The sequence below is a fragment of the Poecilia reticulata genome, chromosome 17 (assembly GCF_904066995.2).
Source record: "Poecilia reticulata chromosome 17, P_reticulata-male-v2, whole genome shotgun sequence".
NCBI classification, from domain to species: domain Eukaryota; kingdom Metazoa; phylum Chordata; class Actinopteri; order Cyprinodontiformes; family Poeciliidae; genus Poecilia; species Poecilia reticulata.
Window position 1 is genome coordinate 19,865,020 of NC_088846.1, and position 25,916 is coordinate 19,890,935.

The following is a 25,916-nucleotide window of genomic DNA, read 5'->3' on the forward strand; positions in this document are numbered from 1 at the left end:
CAAATGTCCACCCTATGCCCTTTTTAAAATCATTAGTTCAGCAGAGACATTTTAAATACTTTTTATGACATTGTGTGTGAGTTTTCCACGCTACGTTAGGCGAGAATTCTTCTTCTTCTGCATTATGGGTAATGAGATCCCCTTCCTGGCCTTTCACTCCCCTGTGGGATTTGTGCAATGCCTTAATCACTCCCTCTGTGGAAAGGACCTTTTGGTTCCGCCTGCCCTGCAGGATGAACCATTTCAAAAGCAAAAACTCTGTTCTTTAAAATTCATGACAGTTGCACTGCCTTTCTTACATTTATACACATTTATTTTGTGTGTCTACAAATACTTCTTATGTCAAATGAGTGAATGCTTGTTCACCTCTAAACCAAAGGACTGCAACATTTTCAGCGAAAGTGAAAATGTCCTGAATATGGACAATCAGTAAGTTAGATATTAGATTAAATCAGAAAATTAAAATTATAAATTAGTGTAAAACACTCATAGAGCAAAGCTTTAAGATGAGTTGCTTGTAAATTTGGGAAATATGCAAAAAAGCTTTAAACATTTAGAAAACGTAAACACAAATATAAAGAAAAGAAGAATGGAATAAATAAAATAAAAAAAACAATAGAAAACAATGTCAGAAAATAGGAAAAATTGAGGAAGGAGAGGAGTAACATGAATGACTGGAAAAGGGGATTTTGTGCCTAAGGACAGCTTTCCAATCACACTAAGGGACTCCCACACTGCAAGGCCCACTGTTTATCCACCAGGCTCCTACACCCTCCTGTTACAGATCAGCTTTCCGACTGATGTAATGTCACATTACAAGGTAGTTAATTTTGACCCTCAGCAGCATCTTCAGCTCTGTCACCTCCACTTCAGACAAACACTAATTCACTGCCTGACTGCAATTATCTGTTAAACCATCAACATTCGCTCCAGTCGGTGACTTGGGGTTCAGGGTCTGCACAGTTTGAAGTGGAGGAGCCTTTCATGTCATTTTTGAAGTAGTTTTTTTTACTTGCTGAGTTGTAATGAAGAACATTTGTTAGAACCAACTTCGGTTAGAGGGTCAGTAATTTCCTTCTGTTTCAGAAAGAAAGACAAGCAGTGAGTTAAACACTGGCAAAAGACACAATATTGCTTTGCTTTAGGATTTGTTAATACCTTTATGTGTGCAAAACACATTGAGGCATGGATTGACCAAAGGGATGTCAAGTATTGCATGTGAGCCTGACTTTTAAAATGCTGTGACGGGTTTTCTCACGGCGTAGTGACATCATCAGCACTCCATATGCGAGCAGAGGTTAAAATCATTAAGGCAGACACTGTGGCTGGATTCATTCCCTTCGTTTCTGTCCTCATGTTTCCTGTCTGGATGCTGTCAATGAATGACAATAATACCACAAATCTTAAAAGAAAAAGGTTAAGCTGAACCATTGCTGTTCCCAACATTTTAAATCTATTAAATGAGGTGATACAGAAATTGCCAGAGTGATTTGAGTTTTCTCTGGGCTGTTTATGGTATAATCCCGCAGTGACACCAGACCTGTTTTCATGTCAGATTGTCCACTTCCACTTGAGCTTTAATTTTTACATATGGGTTGTGCTGTGGTATTTGTCTTTCAATCATGTTTTAACGTGTTTGTCTAATCTCGGCTTCAGACACATATTTTTGTGCATTTTCTGGTCCTGGACATCCTGGACTCATAGTTTATCAAACTGTCTTACTGCATTTTTTATTTATTATCATTATTATTTCAGCAGATTTGTTTTTCAATTAAATTGTACTTTTCCAACTTAAAAAGAATGAAATAAGAGTAGTGCATTTTTTAAAAACCTACAAAGTGATAAACTTGAGTTCAGTATTTCAATAAAATCATCAAAGTGACCTTTTGCTAATCATCATCTGAAAAACAAAACACGAAGAGGCTCTTCCGTGTTTGGCTTATTAAAAGAAAGTCGTCAAACGTCAGTAGTTTTGTTTTTTCTTGGTCCAGAAACATGTCATACAAATCGGACTTTTGGGGCTTAGTGACTTCACTCAAATATTTCCATTTAGTCAGGACTCTCAGTTAAACGTCTTGGCCATTTCCCACTGATTATGAAATGAGCAAAGCAGGTAGATGCTTAAAAGGGATTGGCAGGAAGGCAGATGGAGAGGAACCAAATCAAAAGGACAGGGGTGGGATTTTGATGACAAGAGCTCCTAATGTGTTTGACACGATGAACGATTAAAGCTTTACAGTGGCTGACACTTTGCGAGAGTTCACAGCAGAGCATTTTTCTATCGTGCTCAGTCGAGTGTTAAATGAGTACAAGTCTGGACCCTTTTAACACAGATTCACTGAGGATGGTTGAGGCGAGCGTGTTTGTCTGATAGTGGTGGGGGTAAGTGTTAATCATGTTTTGCCTTGCAGTCTTATCCAGGCTAACGGATCAAGACAGTCTTGTGCTCGGTGTTGAAACAGGTTTTTGTAGAAAGAAGGCCTTTCTGTGAAATGAAAAACACAGGTTATAAGCTAATTGAAATATTAGACATTCCAGGTTTTCAGACACCTTGATTATGTGAAACGAACTGTTTGAGATTAAGATGACAGTCGCTTTATCGTAATAAAAGAATAAGATCGATGATTATTCCTACGTCGTGGTAAAACAAATTTGTTTTTTTTTTTATAATGGCATAACAAAAATCCACTTTGCTTATGTCTTTAAAATGACGTTAACAAAATAGCAATCAGTCCTATTTGCTGCCCTGGAGCTATAAACAGGATTGCATTTTAACTCTGAATGACTCAGTTCATTCTTTTTCTACAGTGTATCGGGAGGGGAAAAACATAATACTTAGAGATGCTCCCTTCAGGCCCAGTCTGTTCTAATCTGTTGGCTCTAATGGCCTGAACCAACACCACCCACCCAGCATTTCACATCAACTCTGCTGCAATTCATTCGGTGAGAACAGGTTAAATGAGGTACAACATAAGCGCACACCTCTCGATTACAGGAAGAGTGATCAACATTGATCACAACAGGAAATGACTCTTAAGCAACAGTAAGTCTTCATTCAGTACCTTTTGTACATTTTGTCTTTACTTTCTCTGACAGGTCAGTTAGGAACAACAAAATTATTTAAGTTTGATAAATGCCCAAATAATTAACAAGATGATTTTTCAAGAATTTCTCCTGATGCCCTGAAATGTTACTTTAATATTTTCCCATGATGCTTCATCCCATAATGTTTTTTGAGGCTCTCCCCTGAAACAAAACGCCCACACACACACACGGCCAAACACTGCAATTTTTGTTTCATCAGAGCATATGATATGTCTTCAATAATTACCTTTATGTGTCCCTAGGTGTATCAATTATATGTTTTTATGTCTGTATTTTGAGGTGATGGCATCTTGCTCTCTGAGTGGCATTCTAGATCATACTGGCACAGAACGTGTTTTGGCTAATGAGTGTGTTAAAAGGAATTAAATTCCTTTTAATTTGTGAACAAATTCCTTTTAAATTTTATTCAGGGGTTGATGAGCACATTTCACACTAAGTAGATTGATCTCTGGGACAAAGATCACAAGAAAGGCTGAACATTGGAATTAAAATTTTCTGTCTGTGTGTTCATCATTTTGGTGTTTTGTTTGATCGTACCTTTCAATGTCTTGTGAATTATAATTTGCTCTGAGAGGTTTTAAGATTTTCCTTTCTACTGTTTGAGCCAACCCGCTGCCCCTACTTGGCTTCAGCTGGACATAGCCATCATCTCGCTCTCTGAAAACTGGTACATTGTGTGGGCGTTGCAGAGGGATCATGCTGAAAGTGATGTAGCAACCTTGCTGTTCTGCCCTGCTGCTCTCTGTCCTCTCTGCCTGCTGAAAACGAGGACCAGTATTTGTTGGCTACCGGCTCAGTGTGTAAACTGGAGAAAAGCCCAGAAATAAGCTGAAAGTGTGAGGCAGGGAAAGAAAGATGAAAACAAGTCAGGTGAGGAAAAAGTGAGTAGGAGAGGTCGGAGACGGGTGATGGGGTGGATAACAGAGGTGATGATGGAGGAAGGACCATCTGCTGTTTGGATTTATTTTCATTGGGAGAGATTAAGGTTAATCCAAAACTCAGAATCAGTATTGATTTATTAATTATAATAACCTAGAGCACAAGAAGATATCTAGAAAATGGAAGTCACTTTCTTATTTCATCTCTGTTGTTAACATTGAATTAGTTACGATTAGATACATTGGAGCTTTACACGTTACAGCAGGGGTCTCCAACTCTAGGCCTCAACAGCAGGCCATCAGATTTCATGATGCGTCTGTAATAAAGTATTAGTCTAACAAAGGTCACCTTAGAATCATAATATATGTACATAATATATTAGGTAAAATGTAAATTCTCGTTTGAAAATTTTACTTTGACCTTAAGTTGTAAACTTTTAAGTTTGTTTGTGACTCCTGGTTTTGTCATATTTTTCTATTTTACTTATTTAATACAGACAATACTGTGAAAGGCTAAATAAATAAATGAATAAAAATGTCACACTGCAACAATTAAATGATGTTTTGTTTTAGTTATAGACTTACAGAAAATGTGTCATGACAACTTATTAATGCTATAATTGAAATAAATCGCATGTAACATTTTTCATTGTGTTTTAAAGACATTTAGACAAACAGTTGAAGGGAAGGGAAAAGCTTTGCAAATTTGCATTTTCTTGATTTTTTTTACAGACTCCACAAATTGGAAAAAAAAAAAGATAAGGGAACTATTTTTTGCAGTTGACCACATAATAGAAAATTGATCTGATGAAAAAAACAACTCTTTTCTTTTCGTCTTTTACAATGCTCTCCTGAATCAGTATATTCTGCTGGTTGGAAGGTTATTGCTTGACCAGAGAATGTTTTTTACAACGTTCTTCTTTCCTCTGCATGCCTTTTAGATGCTTTAACTCCTATGTGTAATATTGTGGCAATAGCGCGATTAAATGTCATTCTGAAATCTTCCTTTCTCCCCCTTAATTAAACAACTTCAACCACAGTCGCTGCAAAATGCTAAATGTTTAATGGCTTTGTTCCCAAATATGTAATTACAGAAAAAAAACATTTTATCACAATAAAATAAAAAATGTAGTGTGACCTGTCCAATAAAGAAAGAGAGTTCACAGATTATCCTAATTGGTTTTGACAAGCAGAACAAATTTTACTGTTGTGCTGCATTTCAATAACAGTTCTTATTAAATGGCTCATTATTGAGAGAGATTATTCTTGGTTAGTTGCCCAAATAATCATTTATTTGGCTCCCAGACAAATGGGTTTTGAGTGTGTTCATTAGCCTTCTTTGGCTTTATTAGTTGCACTCTCAGGCAGCTGATATTAAAACCTCAGAAACAAAGTGTTATAAAGTTTTTAAATTTAGCTTGTTTAATTAAAAGTTGTGCCTGAAATTGTAATCCTTACGAAGGGTTCTCTGTTTTAAACTACCTGGACCAGATTAGCTGCATATACCGTTGTCTTTTTCTTGACTTTGTCTTTTAATTAAACACATGTCTAAAGAAAGCACTATACCAACTTGAGATGTTATTATCCGGTTCATAAAAGCATACAGATCATGGTATCCAGATTGAATTTATTAATTAAAGGCAGCCGCTCAGACCTGTTACTACTATTTTTAATACAGAAGTACCAACCAAGAATAATACAGAAACACACAAGTTATTCATTAACGGTTCAAAGTAAATCCTCCAAAGAGGCTTTTGTAAGACAAGCAAATAACATCAGTTGTATTATTGCTACTATTATCTCAACTTTTACTGTTTGCATGACTTAATGACATTTTCCGCTGGATATTTTATTAAATGTCTGTTCTAATTTGAAGTAAATTTGAATCTTTCCTAAGTGCTCCACTGAAGCACTGCCTTCCATAGTTCAGTCGACTATTGTAACACCTCAACTCTGACAACTTATCACTAAAAACATCATGTACATCTCTGCCAATTTATCTCCTAGTCATGATTTCACCTTTGCATGCTTTAATCAATTTTTTATTGTCATTAAAATATCCCTACTTTTATGGTCCTTTCCTTGGGTCTGCAGCTAAGGGACTCAAACGTTGCATTTGATTGGCAACACAAAAATTCTGATTTTTTTTCCCCTTATTAGTGTTGTTACTCAATACAGTTTCAGTGATAATTTTATCTTAGAATGTTGTTACTAATCACCAGAGATGTTATCATGGTAATCAATAAGACCAGTAACTGCTCCAGCCTTGGACTTCTCTTGTTTGCTCTGAGCAAATCTTCTTTGCTTTTGTTGCCTCTCTGAATGTCTTTCTTCATTCTCTCTTGTTCTAGTGAGTTGTGTTCTCAGCAAATGTATTTCTGTGCTTTCAAGACTTGCACTTACATTTAAAGAAATCTAAATCACTGTTAGTGATGACTAAAGTAGTCCGTCCCTTAATTAGGATTTTCATCACTCTTCATCTGAAGATGCTATCTTTTTAAGCTGTTTCCACATTTAATCAGCTTGTTGGATTATATATGAAACATGTCAAACTGTACAAAAATGGGATAAAACAAGTCGAAAGAAATTGCTTAAAATCAAATGCTAACATTAACTCTGCAGGGACAAAAGGGTATTGTGACAGTACAGCATATGTGGCTGTTAGTTCTCCTTTTCCTCTAATTAACTCATTACAGGCTTACCGCATTTGAGCTGCGGTAAGCCTGTGATTTAAATCCAGTATCTAAACGCATTACTTCTCAGAAGACGGTGCACTAATGCAGAACTTACTCCAATATATAGAAGTATGTGCTGGGGGAGCTTCTGGTGAGGAATGTCCGGATTGATGGTGTTGATATTAACATCAATTTCATCTTACGGTTTCTCGAGCCACTGCGTGATCTGGTTAATCTGAACTTATTGTTTTCAAGAAGGTAAAGGGAGAGCAAAAGATTACATCCTGCGATCCTTTCGTTTGGTAGTTCAATCCATCATACAACACTCCTGTATGACTGGTTCAAGATAGCTTTGTGCCCACCAATTATTAACATATGCCCTTTCTGGCTTATTAAACTCCCAATGCTGCTGCCAAGCTCTAATTTGCCACCGGGAGACCCTTTAAAAGGGCATTGCAGCCATTGAAGCAAAATTATTTTGATCAACACTGACTGCATTGGCAACTTTTAAGATGCTTGCATGGTGGTTGTTCTCATCGCCTTATGTCTGCCCAAGATTGCCTTTGCTACCAGACAAGGAGACAATGCTGAAGACATTTTGCTGTCAGCCATCTCCTAAAAGTACTAATAAATATACTGAGTTTATGACCAGATTAGTGGGCTGTATTACTAGTAGTTGTCCTTTCAACAGATTACCCAACCTGAGCTGTAAATCTATGCAGCTCCTCCAGAGATACCATGGGCCTCTTTGCTGCTTAATGACCTGCCAGTTCAATGAATGGGTCATTATGTAACAAACCTTTTAACAACTCCTTTGTCACAGAACAGCTGGATTTATACTGAGTTTGACTGACACAAAGGTGGGCTGCAATCACTAAATGAGTTCCAGAGGTAGTTGATTTTACTAGATTTATAAGATGAAAGAAGTAGAATGCTAATTCATGCCACCTGATTTTTACTTGTCACAAAAAAGTAATAAAAAATCCTCTTTCGTTCCCTTAACAGGTTTACACTACTATGGGTTGGTCTATCGTCTAAAACTCTAATTAAAAATTTTAAGTTATTTCAACTGCGAATGTCAAAGGTTGCAATTGAAATGAGACAAAATGCTAAAAGCCTAAACAATCATTTTGTAAGGCACTACATATACTTCTCATGCACCCCACCTTTTTTTGCTTGATGATATTAAATAGCTATTTACACTTCACTCTTTAAACTTGATGATATTGCTATTCAAAAATTTGATAACAGCTTTAGCAAACCTTCAGACACTTTGACAGATTTGTGTTGCAACGACCTGGAAATGTCATTTTTGATTCAAACGTGTTCATTGTTCTGCTATTTTCTCCGTCTGCACTCACCTCTGCTTCGCACGGAAACTGTGGCCTTACGTCATTTTGCCGCTTGCACACCGACTTGACAGAAAAGTACAAATGCATGTTTTCTTTTTTCCTGCCTATAAAGGCTTGTGGGGCAAGAGGGGGTTAATAATGCATCTAAAGTGCTTCCCTACACTAATGGATTTTGAATAGATTTCAGTTAGTCACATATCCAGCTGTAGTTAAAATGGTGCTCTTATGTAAAATGTAAAGCCGGGTTCCCAGTTTTCTGAAAGACTCCCACTGTTGTTCTGAATGTTTCAGTTTATTTGCTGTAAGTTTCAATGACGTTCAGCTTACTTTCATTTCGCAATAAATTACTGCGAAAGTCCTTATGATAAAATCCTCTTGAAAGACAAAGTAATTTACTAACTTGTTTCTAATTGGTTAAATACAACTAACTAATTACTGTTTTAAACAGTCCCTAAAAAGTATTAAATATACCACTGCAGGAATATGTTTTGGGTTATATGTGGTGAAATATTGTTGATTTTGAATGCTGGATGAGAAAAATCAGTTCTTGACCTATTATGTATAGAATTCCATTGTTGTTGTTTGATATTGGTATATGTTGAATACAATCCCTTTATTTGATAGGTAATAAAGTCTTTATTGTGATAGTAATACATTTGAATTGACTCGAGCCTCCGCAAACACAGGGCCAATTAAAATTTAGGATCGCCTACCTCAGTTTAGGGATGACTGCTTACACACAATTAACCACCAGATCTAAGTTTTAAATGCTTTATTTTGTAGAGTCATAAAATAAATGATGTTTGTCAACATAATCTTTATTGTATGAGAAAAAAGAAATAGAAAATACTAGATCCGAACAACCTAAGTCTGTAGGGCAACACTACTTTTAGCAGGCCTTAAAAAATTTTACAAGCACATTTATTAATTTAAGTGTGAAAGTGTGTGAGTTTATGCATTCCAGTAATTTTTTAATTGTATGACGAGAAAGAAAGTACAAGTGGTTTAAGATTCCCAAAGACTAGAACTGTTTGCATTACACAAGTTGCATAAGAATATAATCTATTGAAATTAGGTAATTTATTATTAATATTTGTTTTTAGAAGGGGGTGCTAACAACACTTAAACACATTAAAATGAGTATATAGCTCTGGTTTTCCCCACAAAAAGCTGGTAAGAGTTATTTATCATTCCTTTGTACTTTTACCAACAGTTTTGTGTCATTCTACTCGGACCTGGGGAATGTTTTATATGCACTTAATTGTAAATGTATTTCTAATGTATAGATTTTTCTATGAAAAATCTGATGCTTAAATTCAATAATGAGAAGAAAAGAATAACAAGCGTGTGGCAAAAGCAGCAGGATTTGGGTTCAGTTGCTGACTTATTGAAAAATACTAATTGGCAACTTTTCAACAAATCCTAGAAGTTCATTACAGACAACCATGTGTTATCTTTAAAAACCAATATTTAACGATAAACTCATGTTGTCCCTCTTCTGCTCGTTTGCTTTTTTTTTTTCTGTTCCTGCAATTTATAGTGTGAAGCCATTTCTGGCAGTAAATCAGCCATTACTCAAGCAGATTTATTGAAGTGTCAGAAGAATTAGAGATCTTTAGTCTACTGGGATATGATCTCTGTGTAGTGATAAGAAAAAAGCACACGTTAGAAAAAATAATAATTGTAGTATCTGTCAGGAAAATTGATTCAACTGCTTCCCATCTTTTGCTGTTTCCTCCTAATGGATGAACAGAGTGAAGATAATAAGTGAGACACCAGGCAACTATTCCCTCTTTCTGTTATTAAAGGAGCGCTTTGGATTTCCACTCCCTCTCATTTTGTGACATATCTTAATCAGTGCTGTTGCTGTTTTTCTGCTTCAGTTACTCTTTTCAATAAATTGTTATATTTCTTCAAAATGCACATATAGCAACAAGAAAATTAGCATAATATGAATTTTCATTTATTTATGGGAAGTTGTTTGTCTTGTAGAGAAACATAATTTCATGCAAAATAATTGTCATTTTTGCTACTCGGAAATGAATTCAGCATGTTTTAATGAAATAACGTAGAAAATGATTATTATAGATCAGAAAAAAAGAGTCTTAGGGTTTTGCCTTAATAAAAAATGTTGGACCGTGTCCTAACTTGCTTTTCTGGTTTTGAAAATGTTTGAACACCATTGCTGTACTTAACCAAGTTAAATGAATGAGTGCATATTGCTGTCTGTTTCTGAGTAAACAGATAAGTTGCTGGATTTGTGTGGCCTCAGGTACTTTATTAAAATGAAAGCAACATTTTAATGTTTAATTAAAATATACATATATGCATAGTATAATATAACATACTATGATATATTTTATAACATAGTATGTTGTCCTTGGAACAGAAGGACACTTTGTGTTGTTACTAACATTTTCCATTTCTGCATCACCTGCATTTGCCAAGTTTAGCCAATTCCTGACCTGTAGTTGGGAACCACCCAAAATATTCCAAGGAATGTGCTTTGGACACCCTTTATTTACTCCAGTAAACTTTCATCACATATGTTGAGAAATGAGATAACCACTTGAAACTGAGAAAATTGCATGAAAATATTTATTTCATGGTCTCTCAGATCATATACTCAGCACAGGAATGGAACCGTATTTCATTCATCCATCTTCTTTACACTCTTGTCCCTTAGTGGGGTCAGGAGGGTTGCTGGTGCCTATCTCCAGCTAACGTTCCGGGCAAGAGGCGGGGTCCATCCTGGACACTTTGCCAATCTGTCACAGGGCAACACAGAGACAAACAGGACAACCATGCACACACACACTCACACCTTAGGAGAATTTAGCGTAACCAATTAACCTGACTGTCATGTTTTTGGACTGTTGGAGGTAGCCGAAGTAACCAGAGAAAACCCCCGCATGCACAGGGAGAACATGCAAACTCCATGCAGAAAGATCCCAGGCCAGGAATTGAACCCAGAACCGTCTTGCTGCAAGGCAACAGCTCTACCAACTGTGCCATTGTGCAGCGCTGGAACCATATTTGTGAGGGGAATTCATTCTAGATTTTGAGACATTAACTGTATGTGTGTGGATATGTCAAATTACATAGACCTCTAAGGGAAGAATACATGTATAATATAAATATATTTATATTACTGATCATAAAACAGAATTGGAATCAGTATATAGCAACACAATAGGCCTCATTCTATTTTCAAGCTGTGACATGCTGTGTAGTTTGATTAGAAATTAAATATTTTTCACAGTGTTTTTTAAATGTTGTTGCAAGTGACAAACAGGCTGGGGGCTGGAGAGTTGGTTATGAAATGCAGATAATGATATCTGGTTTTATATCAGAATGTTTAATGCAATCCCACTTAGCTGATTGATATTTAGCTTTTTTTATCTTTGCTATTGTTGAAGCAGCAATCAAAGGCTTGGTATGAAAGACTGAAAAGGATATGAGAGAGGATTAGGGACTGTATAAAATATTAGGGAAATGCAATCTCTGTCAACAACAGCCAGTGCTATTTCTAAAGTTAAACCTATTGGAAGGACACAATGATATGCAGGTATTCTCGAGTTAGCGATAGACGTTTGCTGAGCAGAAGTCCTGCATCAATGTAAACCCTCCAAAGGTGCAAGAAGTTCATTTTATTTTACATTATCTGTATTTTTTTTTTTTTGCTTTAGTGGTTCAAGTTTTTTAATATTTGAACGATATTGTTATTTAATTTAAATTAGCTAGTTTGATAATGTTGCAAAATAACATTAAAGTAGTCTGCTCTCCAACCTTTCCATTCCATTTAGTAATTACAGCTCACAGCAACTGTATGATTGTGTTTTCTTTTAAATAAAAATGAAATTCTGCTTCAGGAGGACAAAAACATTCTGTCAATTATTCCCAATATGCAGTTACTTTTACATAATTAAGCTAAATTACAGGTTGCTTTTCACCCACATGTTGTTGGAAGCTTTTGTCTTTCCAAAGACTGTGAGTGATGGGGATTTATATTATTGAAAGCAGAAAGAGGCTTCTCAGTATAACCAGTATTGAGCTGAGCTTTAATTTAGTTGTTAAAAACTGAAAGAAAAACACCAACCCTTATTGGGATATGAACACAGGATGGCCCGCTTTTTATTCTTATACGTCTTGTAGAGAGTTCATTAAATTGGATCTGGGGAAATTTAAGGGCAAGGCTTCTTCTCTTGTTTGCTTTGCTTCAGTAGTTTCTGAACATTTATAGCAGTCCGAGGGTGATTTTTAATGCAGAAAAAAGCTGGGTGATGTGGTTGTTATGCCCTTTGCCCATTAGTTATTTATTGTTGAACAATCTGACAAGATCATCCATCCTGTCCACTCTACCTGTCAGTTCTGCTTGTATTGTAGGTGATTAGTGTTCACTTTCTTGACCCAAGGTAATGTGGACGGTTTTTTGCAAGATCGCTGAGCGATGTTTGGGTACTCAGTGTGGACTCTCTGCTCTGCATGACGAGTGTTTCCAGATGTTTTTATTTTATTTTTATTTTTTTTACAGAAAACCTTATTAAGGGATGCATGGCAGCAGTGGCAGCTCATCCATGACATGGAGTGTGTGTGTTTAAACCAGGTCTGACCACACGGGCCTCATTCATTGGCTGACATCCACACAGGGCTCCCAAGCAATTCATTGCAATGCTCTTGGCAGCATTGTAATGATTGTACCCCATGTGATACACGAAGGTTTCACTCTCTATGGCAAGTTAGCTTTACATTCAATAGTTTTCTCTAATTCCACATTTCACATATCTAGACAAGCACTTGCTTTTCTACAGACTTTCAGAAAATTCAAACGTCATTCTTCCCCCATTTTCCATCCAAGTATAGTACTTTCACAGCCGCAGATTTTAAATAAAATTCTGACTCAAATAAAAAAAAAAAAAAAAAAAAAATATATATATATATATATATATATATATATATATATATATATATATATATATATATATATATATATATATGATACATTTATTTTATCCTACTGTTACTGATAGCTTCATAGACATATATTCTGGATACCTCCTTTAACTAAACAGTTCCTTGAAGATACGTAGCTTCAAAACTCTCTAGGAGGAGCCCAACCTCAATGCGTCCCTTGGTTAAACTAAAGAGAGCTGATCTGGACTCTTGTACACGAAGTACTTCTGTCTCCAGCAGATTCGCTAACAACCTCCCTGCAGTATCACTGTCAGTTTGAGCAGTGACAAACATTAACAACATGAGTTCAATTGTTCGTTTGGTGCCCAGGGTGGAAATATACAACACAAATAACGGACACAAAAGGGTACAGTTGGGTTATCAGAAAACGCCAGCTGAAACTGAGATTTCTTTTTTAAACTATTAGCGCCATAAAAGGCAAAAAAAGAGTGGGTGCATGAGAACAATTTTTTTGACAAACTGGCGCGAGAAAGCACTCCCCCATGCCTTGCCAGCAGTTTTGTGTCAGAGAGTACAGACTACTTGTGTAGACATGAGCCCCTAGACTCCTAATTAACACAACTGACTTATTTCTAATGTCGATTTCTGCCGTGATGTGTGTGTGTGTGTTTTAAATGGTGCGATTGTATAATAATTGTTACATTTACTGAAGTAGAAACATATGTCAAATGTGTTGTTTCCCATCATGTCCAATATTGCTTGTGTTGTAATACAGTATGTGCTAATATAGCCCTTCCTCTCTCTATCCTGATGTTTCAGGGTGCAGTGCACAAATGTAAACAAACATTTCATTAACAAAAGTGCTGAGCAGAAGTCTGAATTACTCTAATAAATTGAGTATTTTGAAATCTGGCTTTAATGTCTCAATGTCCCTTTGGTCCACCGATAAAAGGTTCAATCTTTGCTTTGGAGAATAAACATATCATTATATATCTTGTTGATGATACAGCTAAATGTATAATTGCATTGCATGTGTGTGATTCTGGCCCACTGTATGTTTCTTGCTATAAATGCTTTCCTTTAATTGCAGATATTGTTCCTATTTTCTTCTGTCATTGATGTTTAGCCTTTTTGAGAAAGCATATAGTATTATATTCTAGGCACATGGGATGATTTAAAAGAAAGGGATTAAGTCTTGAACAGAAAGTCCATCCAGAGACATCACTGTCATTTTCTTGAAAAACTACATTTGAATTGCCAATAATAAGATTTTCCTTAAAAAATTGCATAGTAAGCCTCTTGAGGTGTAAAATAAATGTGTCGTTCTTATTAAAGGTACCCTTGAATGTGTTTTGGAGAGTCCTATAAAGTGGATTTATGTACATATACTCTAGGATAAAGGAGTAGAAGAGGTCAACATTTGGACTTTCTTACCTAAAGAACTAAAACGTAATTCTGGCTTGCATGATTCCAAATTAAAACTAAAGCATTTTTTTTTTTTCAGATCAACTATGTAGCCACGAAAGATCAATTATTTTTAGTTAACGGCATTGTGTTTTGTTACTTGAGAGACTAGAAATTCTTTAGTGTTCTGTATGGCTCCTCCTACAACTGAACTTCTCAATAAATGACTAAACTAAGGAGAGAAAATATTAACTCTAACTCTGCACATGGCAGAAGCTTAAGTCAGCTGTTTCCTTATTAGGTTAGCGCTTCATCTTTTACGGTAGAACATGCTCCCCGCATTTTTTTTGAGTAACACAGCTCTTTACATTTATTCCCCACACTCTCCCTCTGTTCCCTGTCCTTCCTCCCCTTGTCTGCCACCAGCCATCTAGCTTCCCCCCCGTGGTGGCTGCCGACGACTCAAGGGAGTGTGTGTATGTGTGTCGGAGGAGGAGGAGGTAATTTAGAGAATCATGGACATTGTTCCTCGTCCTCGCACATGATGGATTACCTGGCTGAGGAGAGACCTCACAAAGCCTGAATTACTACCTTACAGTACTACTGTATAACAAACCACTGAAGGCAGATAGCAACATGCTCCAGATAAAATTGCAATGACCTTGAGAAAATCTTTCTGCTGTTTGTGCTGGTTTATTAATGTTCTGGTATGCCATGTGTAAAATTAAAAACTGTTCAGTAATCTGCTGTTTTGCATATAAACAGATATCATCCACATGTGCAAAGATTTCATTCTTCTGACCAAGACTGTTGAGAACACATCCGTCATGACATTAGATTGAGCTAAAATAGGTTCGTGATCCTAAACCCATTGTGATAAACTGTTCACAACTGGGACACACACAGGTCAGGCATTTTTTTCAAATACAAAAGATTATTCTGCTAATTTAGAACTGAATGAGTTCTGGTAATAAAGCAAAATTAATTGATTAATCAGAACGTCAACATTTTAATTTGAATTTTTAATTTAAATTTTTAGTTTTAGTTTTCAGTGCATCTCTTGGAACATGAGTACAAAGTGCCTCCAGCCGGTAATATATCGGGTCTAAAGTTAGAAGTGTCTCTTCTCTGAAAATTTAAAGTATGGGGGTTATAAGAATATTCTTATCAGTTTTCTTAATGGCATGCAACTGTAATACGATCATTTAGTTTCAATTGATATATCAATACTGACACTGTGAAAATAAATCTTATATAATATATGAATCTCACTCTTTCTTTTAAGGTATGCAATAATGACTTTTTTAAATATATACATTCAGATTTGTCAATTGTATATTTGAGACTAATAGGGAAAATCTTTTTTTGACACTTGACTGATGAATATTTCTGTATATTGGTTGTTATTGCTAAATTCAAAATAATAAAAGACTATAAAGGTGTCTTCTGTTTGCTATGCGAGTTTATTTTATGTAAAAATATCTTCAAAGGGGCAAACGTATCATACAAAGTGAGAAACTTCAAAGACTTAAATGTTTTCTGTCCTAAACCCTTGGGAGTGTTGGTTGACTGGATTAATAAAAAGACTGTGAATAGAGTTGGAGGCATTAAAGCAAGTAGGAAATAAGGGAAAGAAATGCCCTTGTTACGGTATATAGTTGTTGATTTCTAATTAAAACCATATGATATTATAGAGAAAAAGTCCACTAAACCATCCAATAAAACTAAAGCACGTTTTATAACTATAGCATTAGCTATGGACTAATTTCAGATGGGTATGAAGGAGGACGTTTATGGAAAGCTTTTTAATTTTGTTGAAGGATCTTGAAATTATTTCTCTACTAGTAAGGAGAACATTAATATGATCATACATTCTGTGTTTTTAGTGCTTTAAAAGTATGTATAAGGTTAACCATCTCTTTGGATCTTGGTGACATAACGTTGTCTAGACACAGACTTAGCAGATTTGGCTCCAGGGAGGAAGAAACTTTACTGCACATAATTTCAGTCTTTGCATAAAACCAAGATAAATGGTGCCCAGAGCAACACTTCAGACTGAATTAACACTTCCAGGCTTTTCCACTTTACACATCCACAAACATATAACTCACCTTAGCTACCTAGGATGCATGTATTTGAAATTGATATGTATAAACCTATTTCAAAGTCATGAATGTACCAGCAGCATAGTAAATAACCTTCCAAGTACATTTAGGATAAGAATCCTGCTTTATGATCTATGTTATGTTTTCTACATTATTCTGAAAGAGCTTAATTTGGAGCTAATATTCAATTTATCCAAAGTATACAGATTCAAACAGTGTCCACCTTTTCTATAGCATATCGTAGTTTTGTTTTTTTTGTTTTTTTTACCGTCCCATTTACAATAAAAACTCCCCTCCATCATTTGTATGACTTTTAGAAGCATCAGGATGGAGGGCAGCTTGAGCCAGGGTTTAATTATAAACTGACCCAAGGTCACTTCACATCACTGAGGGCTTTTGAATATTATTCAAGGATTTTAGACCAATTTTGTCTTGTTGCTAGGTTACAGCGAGGACATGCAAGACAAAGCAAAGTCCCACAACTGAGGACGAAAGTACTTTTAATCAGGCAAGTGTAATAAATACCATGCTGTTTAGTTTCAATCCAGTTCACGCTAATGAAATTCTATACATTTCTAAAGATGGGGCTAAATTAAAGTTTCCGTCGCAAAGATTACCTAATTCAATTTAATCCTCTTTTTATTAAATCTGTCCTGATCCTCTAATGCCACAGAAAGAAATGGAATCAAATCCAATATAATCCACTACAGCAAACTATCTGTATACAAAAGTTTCCAAAAGATCTGGATGGAAATTAATATGGATTAGTTTTTTTTTTTTTTGTTTTTTTTTCTCAGGATATTGAAATGCTTGCATCAAAAAGCTTCAAACCTTGGCTACACTTAATTTTAAATTGTGTGACAAAACTATTTTTGGTTGTATTTTATTTTGTTTTTTCACTTTTACAGCTGGTCTAACTTGTCATCCATTAGTGCTGTCATGCATGTTGCCATTGCTGACAGCTGCAGTTTGCTTGCATTAACCGATTACTGGCATTCAGGTGGAATCAGATTTTAACATGCTCCAGTTTCTGGACAGTCTGACAAAAGTTTTCTCTAGTTAGACAAGGGAGAGTATTGAGGAACGCAGGCCATCCACTGCTGGTCAGCTGGCTGAAAGACTGCCATTACCTTTTTCTTATATTTCCAAGAGACCTTAATTCAGCTGTGTGGAAATATTTGTGGTTCCCAAAAATATGGACAGTCCTGTGGAAACTAAACTGGTGCCAACAGTGAGGTATACCTCTATTTTTATTCATTTTATTTTTTTTACTGAGTTTGTCAAATTAAGAGCTGGATGGGAAGTGGTTCCAACTTAAATCAATTTCTCGTCAATCAAGAGATTTGTTTCTGAAAGGCAATGAGAGTACAAAACATTGCAAAAATATAAAAAAGTATTTTGAGTATTGAGCTTGAAAACCTCAGCTTTCTATTTCTGAGTTTTGTTGTCTGTGATTCTCTGGCCATGAAAGCATGGGAATCCTCCCTTTCATTTCTGAACATATTGTGACATGAGTTAACAGATGGTTGCAAACAACATCCTTGTGGCCTCCTGATCGCATCCCAACAAACCAGACCTCCTGGGAACCAATGCTCTAATTTCCCACACTGAGTCTAATACAGCAAGATTCCTCAATGACCACTTATGCTAATCTGACTCATAGACACTGGGCCAATTGGCCTGAAAGACACGATTGTAACTTATTTATTGAGTCATATGTGACACCTTTGCGTGTCACACGGCTGAATAAAGCAATGCATATCTGTCTTTGCAACAAAAAGAAGCAGAATGTCAAGTTTTATTTCTTATCTTTGCTTGTAAATTGTCTTGAAATCAGCTTTCCCGGTTGCAACTGTTTTTCACACATTATGTTTAACACTCCACCCTGCTGCCTCTCTCTTGTCAGACGTAATACACGAAATTTGAAGCCCATTTAAAAAAAAAAAAAAAGAAAAAAGTCTGCTGCTCCCAGGAAACAGTGACATTTATCTTAAAATAACCTTTAGTCAAACGGCCTTCAGTGTCTCGCAGCAGTGGCTCGGCCCTGTTTGGCTTATCATATAGAGAGGGTATAATGAGGACAGCAGACAGGCAGAGGATTTAGCGCCTCAAAAAGCCACTAAGCACCAGCAGCCATTCTCTGTTTATAACAAAGAGGAGCTGGGGTGGGTACAAGGATAAAGGCTGGCTACTGAGAATAACAAAATGAAATTGGGTTTGAAACACAGAGAGAGTTGACTTTGCCGCATTGAAGATGACATGCTTTTTTTGTGCCTTTACTTGCCTGAAAAAGGCTTGTAGATTCTGCCAGTAATGTGAATTATCGAACCAATATTCAGAGAAAAGTTGTAATGGAGATTTAATTTGAAGAGTTATTTATTATATTTACTGGAAGGTAAATGGGAGACATCAAAGTCCAATAAATAAATAAATGTTCCACTAACTTGTTTTGGGATTGAAACTGGATGATTACAATAACACAGCGGTAAAATCATGTGCTTTATCATTCTGGCAGTGAGACTCATTGTTGTGCCCAAGGGGCTGAGTTGTAACTGTCTTCATTATTTGTTTTTTCTTCTCCCTTCAGGAAAAAGCTTAGGTGGACAAATTCGTTTGGGATATTTTTTTGATTATCTTTCAACTGAGCCAAATTTCTTGAACTTGATAGAAATCTGGAACTAGGGAAAAAGGAAAAACTCATTAATTGCTGGTACAGATAAGAATAATTGCCATTAACCTGAAAATAGAGAGCTGGCTGTGCAAAGAGGGAACTTTTTTCAGCCCTTTTAATTCTTTGGGGTTTTTTATCCTTTATATCAGGCATAAATACTAATATTGGGTACTTGTATTTTATATGCTTGTGCTTTTAACATCTTCCAGTCAATAATTAGGTCCCATTTGTATTTTAACTTAACAGATTAGCTTCTTTTCTTTAAGATTTAATACATTTTCCAAGTAACCATCTTGGAAGTCCTCTCTTCTCCTTCATTCTAAGTATTTTATTATTTTGGAAGAGTACTCATAGTCCCTGATGAAACATATCATTTAACTACAAATTGTATTATTTCTTTTGGGTTTTTGTTATGGAGGAACATAATGAATACATGGAGTAGAAGGGAAAAGACACATGTATTTATTTGTTTTTGCTGTAAAAATCATAAAAGGTAAACATTTTTGACATTAGAAACAGACACTGAAAGATGAGTAAATTCATTACAAAAAAGGGGTTCTACAACTGAAAACAAAATGCAAATCTTATAGGTACATATGCAGAGACTGATATTTTTGGCCCGTTCTTCTTTGCAAAATAGCTCAAGCTAAGTCCTGATGGATGGAAAGTGTCTGGAAAGAGAGTCTGGAGATGGTATGTTAAGAGTGATGTGCAATGTTAGTTTTCGATATGCAGTGCTTTGCATATATGGCAAAAAGTTCAGTTTTGGTTTGACCAAAGCTTCTACTTATATAATTTTGGTATATCGCTCTATATGACTTGTCACCTTAAGCTTCTGAGCTTCTTCTGTTATTAATGATCTAGTGACCTACCCTGTCAATTTAGGTGGACGACCATGTTTGATGGGTTTGCAGTCGGGCTCTACTCTTTCCAGTTCTGGATGATGGCTGATTAATCATCACGTTCAAAACTTGCAATCTCTTGAAATGTATGACCTAACCTGACTTACTCCATGACTTGTCTGTTATGTTCATCCCTGTGAGGCAATTTATTTACTAATGTCCTCAAACAAACCTCCAAAGTTTTCACAGAACAACACACATGTGTTCTCTACTTACTATTTAGGCTACTTTGGAAGACCACAGTTTGCACTGGATTTTATTTAGGGATATCATGGCAATGTTGCTTACATAAACACAAGTCACTCTATTTAGACTTTCATTTGTAAAAAAAATTATAATAAAAAATTGATACATAACATGAAATCTGGACAACATATTTTGAGAAATGGTGGGACGGATGTACATATGTCTGCAGTTCACTGTTATTTCTAACATTCTGCTCCATAAAAAAAGTGGAGGCTGGTGCTCTCAGCTGTGGTTGAGCCTACAGTGGTGGGACTTGTCTGAACAAGTCCTTTAGGGGTGTTTCAGCTGCCAAGTATAACCGCCAGCTGAAGCTATTCTATCATTTCAGACGAAATAAAAGTTGAAAGACAAAGCATCACAGTAGCCCTTCAGCGCAGCAAATCACAAGGTGGTATTCCCTTTAGAGAAGCCATACGTCAAACTAAGACCGAGAGTCTGTGAAGTACATCCAGCCCTGCTGCGGTGAAGTGTGAAGTAACTGTGTGAAGTGGTTTATGGTTCACGAGACATATTTCAGATTAAACACTCCAGTGTTCTGATTATCCCTCCATGAGTGAAGGTGAAGTTCGCAACCCACGCTGCTGGCAATATGCTGGGTGACTTTCCTCTGTCTTTTTCCTCTTATTGAAAGGACCCAGTGAGACGGACATGTACGCAGCAGCAGCCAAGGACAGCAGCCAGAGAATCTGCGGAGCTTGTTGGATTTATGTCTCATTAATTGGACCAAACCTCACCAGTAACAAAATCTAGTTAACTTTTTTAACACATAAAAAAAACAAAAAAATAAAAAAACAGACCAATGTCCCCAAATAATGTCAATCAACTGACTCACCTTGCTTAATCAAATATAACCCACTTGCTGAAATAGTGTTATTAGGCAAGTGAATATTTATCTTTTTTTTTTACTTCTATCCCAACTCCCAGTTTGCTATTTCAGTAAAAAAAACATCCTGTGTAATACTTTCATCTTCAAACTCTGATGCATAGAAATCATAGAGAAAAGACGACCTGAATATTTTTTGAATGTATATATATATACATACATACATCTAAAATATTGGTTATAAATGATCAATACTGGCTATTTTGTTACTTACTTTGCTTCCCTCCTCTTTGATTTGCGGTCTCTTTCAACACTGACATACGAGTGCATTTCGTGTTTCATGCTTAAATCTTTTTAAAACCTCTTTGAAGCATCACTGCTCCATTCCCGCCTCCATCTTCTTTCACATCCAGAGGAAAACATGTTCCGTCAACATTTTCTGATCATTTTGGGGTAAATGATCCTATGATCCTACTGGTTCAAGAAACATCAACTGGCTGTTTATGTTCTATGCTTTGTGCATGCATTAGTCATTTTCCACTCTGATCTAGTCTTGTTTGATCATGTCTGTAGGATTGGAGTTTCTTGGGATCATAAAATCTTCCTTCTTAAATTGTAGAACGACATGAGCTGAGTCAGTCGGTTAGAAAAGAAACATCTCAGATATTCTTATGCTCTTAAAACGTGGAATTGTGATTAAATTTGAATGGGTCTTCTCAAGCAAGAAACAAAAGTCAACTTGTTATGTGCAGAAACATATGTCAAAGCAACTCTGTTTTTTTTTTCTTTTTTCCCATGTATAGAAACAAAATGCCAAGAGATTTTAGGGGTCAGGGTAGTTAATGCCCATGTAATAATGCAAAATGGAGGCAATAGAAGGAGATGTTAAGTATGGATTGCCTAAAACCACAGAAGGACCTCTCACATTGACAGCATGTATTCAAAAAATCTGTTTGGTTTAGCAAAACAAACTTACCACAGCTGAATATTATCGGGAATGAATTTTGTTGCAGAATAAGAAAACTGTGTTTGGACTCTCAGGGTGCATAAAAAGGGAGACGCGTATCTATTATCCAGCAGGCATTCCAAGAATTAATGTCAAGTGTAAAAGATAAAGAGACTCAGTATTTTAAAACAGCCTAATGGACATCCTTCATACTCTTAGCAGCATCCCCCTCTCTCACTTTTTTCATGTACTTAGAATGCTTCTTGTTCCTTCAACATCCCTTTTTGTGGTGATGCAGTTTTTTTTCCAACAGGGAAGCAGTAAATAGATTTGTCCTGTGCATGTGTGAATCCATAACTGACAGCACTGAATCACCTTCACCACTAATAAAATTATTAACCTTCACATATAAGCTGGGAGAGCTGCTCAGCTGGGATTCACAGAACATTACTCTCTCATTTTATCTACGTTAGAGTGACTGCAAAACCCACAACCGTCATCTGGTCGTGGTCCTAATCGATGCGTTTTATGCAGCAGGACAGTTTAGCACTAAACTGACCATGGCTGTATGAATGAGAAAACATCACAATTGCATATATCACAATAAATAGTGATGCATTCATATGCAGCTAGCTGAGTTACATGAAACTATGCACCATAAGCATAGAGGGTGTCCTACACGTTCCATGGAGATGGATGTGCAAATATGTCAGTGTCAATTTATTTATACAGCGCTTTAAAAAAACAACTACACAAAAGTGCTGTACAGTATTCATAAATAATATAATTTAAGCAGCAGGTACAACCTTGTTTATCTCTAGTGGTTATAGTAGAATAATTAATAAAGCCTTATTTTTCAAGTCTTGGTCTTGTTTCAGTCAAAAGAATAGTTCTTTTGAGGGGTTTTCTGTTCAGATTTGGGCAAATGTATTTAGTGTCAAATCACACTATTGCACTTTCTCACACTATTGCATACCTCCTTTGCGTTTCAGTGGTCTACCAGGACACAGAGAACTAAGTAGCTCTCCAGAAATATTCTTCTCTCTGATTCTATAGCTTATGTTCAGCCAGAGTGATTCTATTTGAAAATATTAAATAATTTCTGATTGTCTATTCAGCTATTCAGGCATCCCATTCCCCTCCCCACTGTCCGCTGAGCCTTGATTTGTCTTATGTAAATTTTGGCACCCAGACCAAGTCCTTAGGATCCACAAGGACTCTCTCTCTGTGGAACAATAACGCTTCTATTCAAAGAGTAACACCAAACGTACAGAAAGCAAAGATAATGACGACGATGGGTGTTAATATGAGCAGAAGAAAACCTACACTTGCTTACAAAATATAGTGTAAAACGATCTACACTTTGCAGTTTGAAAAGTTTATTTTTTTATATTCTGGAGAGAAAGTAACTTATTCCTTTTTTTCCTCCTCAAAGTTGACAGTGTCTGAACCAATGCCTTGTCACTCCCATAATCTAGGGAGTACTGGATATTTCTGAGTGGAACTAGGTAGTTCAGTTGGACTAAAAATAGTATGAATAGTTTCTGCTGGTACATGGAGTCCAAGCCACTCAAATTTAGAGACTTTGAGCAATACGCCCAGACTTTTGAGAAAAATATACAGCACATAGATGAAACGTCTCCTAATTATTGCAAATACTTTGCAAATGTCCTGACAAAATTGCTAGTTAATCTAGAGCCTTAATTTACTCACCTCGTCTTGCTGAATGCTTGGTGGCAGAGATAGGGATTGGACATATTTTATGATCAAATCAGGAAATAATTATCTGACCAGACAGACTTCCCTCATCCAAATGTAAAATGGGACACAGACTTCATTAATGTCATGTTACATGCTTCTTACATGTTACATGCTGTCATATTTTTCAGCTTATACCAAATGCAACAATGGATGTAGCAGGATGAGAAGTAGCGACAGCAGTTTTTGTTGTCATTGTTGAGGTTTTGAACAAGACTTGAAGTTTTCATGTAGCATCGTGTAGCTCCCTGCTGAGATGATGAAATCTCCCCTCTCTTTACTGGATCACTGCCCTGGATACACACACGCACACACTCTCCATCACAAACATAAACTTTTCCTGCTGTGTAGCAAGCTGTCTAGTCACATTCTGGCTTTATGATCATGTGGAGAATCTATCCTCTCAGACTAAAACCTGTACTTTCACTCTGCCTCATATTGGTGCTCCGTGTTCAGATTGTACTTGAGCATTATTGCATTACTGCATGGTGAAACAATATGCCTTCATCCAGCTATGACTCAAAGGTGAGCCTGTGATTCCATCAAAGCAGATTATTCATTTTCCTCTGACTCATGTCTTGTGACCTGGATTGGTCAATCTACACAGCATCATTTAATAAAAGCAGAAAGGCTTTCTTAAATTCATTAGGGTTACATGCATCTGGTGACCACAAACAAAGTCAAAGCAACTTTTATTTATTTTGTGTTTGTTAACTTGAGTCTTGAACACATGTAAATCATGGTGAACTGAATATTTGCTTATCTTGTGATTCTATGATGGCAGGCTTTTATAAGTAGCACTCTGTAGCACCAATCTGATGGTAAAACTCTAAACAATGGGTGAAAAAGATATGATATTTCCTGATATTAGACCTGTACAAGTACTGGATAGAGGGAAGGGCAGCCCTGATGATCCTCCCTGTGGACCTGATTGCTCGTTGCAATCTGGCCCAGTCATGTCTTGTGGATGAGCCCAACTACACAATGATGGATGTACATAGGAGAGACTAAATAATGGCCATTTAGAAGACAAACTTAATCTCCTGTGGCAATAAGGGCACTAATGTCTCTGCTGGGGCTTAATGGTCTTGGGACCATTTCTCAGGTCCCGAGAAATGGTGGTTCTCTAGAACCAGAAGTGATATACTATAGATATAGAGTAGCTAAGCACACTATGTTTGCTTATCTACACTAAGCAAATATAGCATATAGTCTTCAAATCTATGCAAGATTTGAAGACTTCTATAAAGTCTGACAGACTTCATACAAATCTTTACACAGATTTGAGCACTTGTTGGTTCATCAGTGGATGAAATGTGGCTGTGTCGGTTGTTTTTCTGTTTGTTCTGGTAGAATCTGTTTAGGTGAAATTTTAAGGTCGGAATTCTAAGTTTACACTTTTAAAAATATTCTTTTGGAATTCTTTCATGAGTCAAAGGATTTTAAGTTCAGTTAGTCGCTTTGATGGTTAGTTTTCTGTTATCTTACTTTGTTCTGTATTTTATTGTTAATGTTTTGCATATCCCAGAATTTCCTTTTCTTTTCATTTTGTCTAATTCTGCAGCCCTTCAGTTTCCTCCATCTCCCTGCTTCAACTAGAGCTTCAGCCTGTTAACCAGACTCACTGGTTCTGCATTAAGTAATCAGGTTTACCAGTGTCATTGTCAGATCCTTCTTGTCCAGCTCCTGTTTCGCTTGTGTTTCTGTTTATGTGCATTATTTGTATTATTTTTGTAAGACTCTTGTCATGGATTTTGTTCTCTGGACTGTGTCTTTTAGTCCATTGCTTTTATTTCTGTAATTCAACATTATCATGGTCCTACCTGCCTCCCCCCTGCATTTCAGTCCCATGTCATATAGCAGCCACTTATGACACATTCTGGCTGTGGAGTGGTTTTACTTTCTTCAGTATCAGCTCTTGTTTTATTTTATTCTCTTTTTGCTACACTATCTCTATAGCTAAGCTTATTTATTGCTACAATTGGTTTTAATTTAACAATGAGTCTAGTTTTTGTATTTTTTAATGTCTGGCATTTTTCTAATTTATGAGCAGTAATAAAGACCACTGAATAGATTCAATCCTTGAGGAGATTTTTATTAATAGACAACTTTACTAAAGCCTTTTATTCTTTTCTGT

General features: G+C 36.2%; 1 protein-coding gene across 3 annotated transcripts in view; it reads left to right on the plus strand.

The window, feature by feature from the left end:
• b4galt2 (UDP-Gal:betaGlcNAc beta 1,4- galactosyltransferase, polypeptide 2) overlaps positions 1–25,916 on the plus strand; it is a 178,324-nt gene that overhangs the window by 82,230 nt on the left and 70,178 nt on the right. The window lies entirely within an intron of this gene.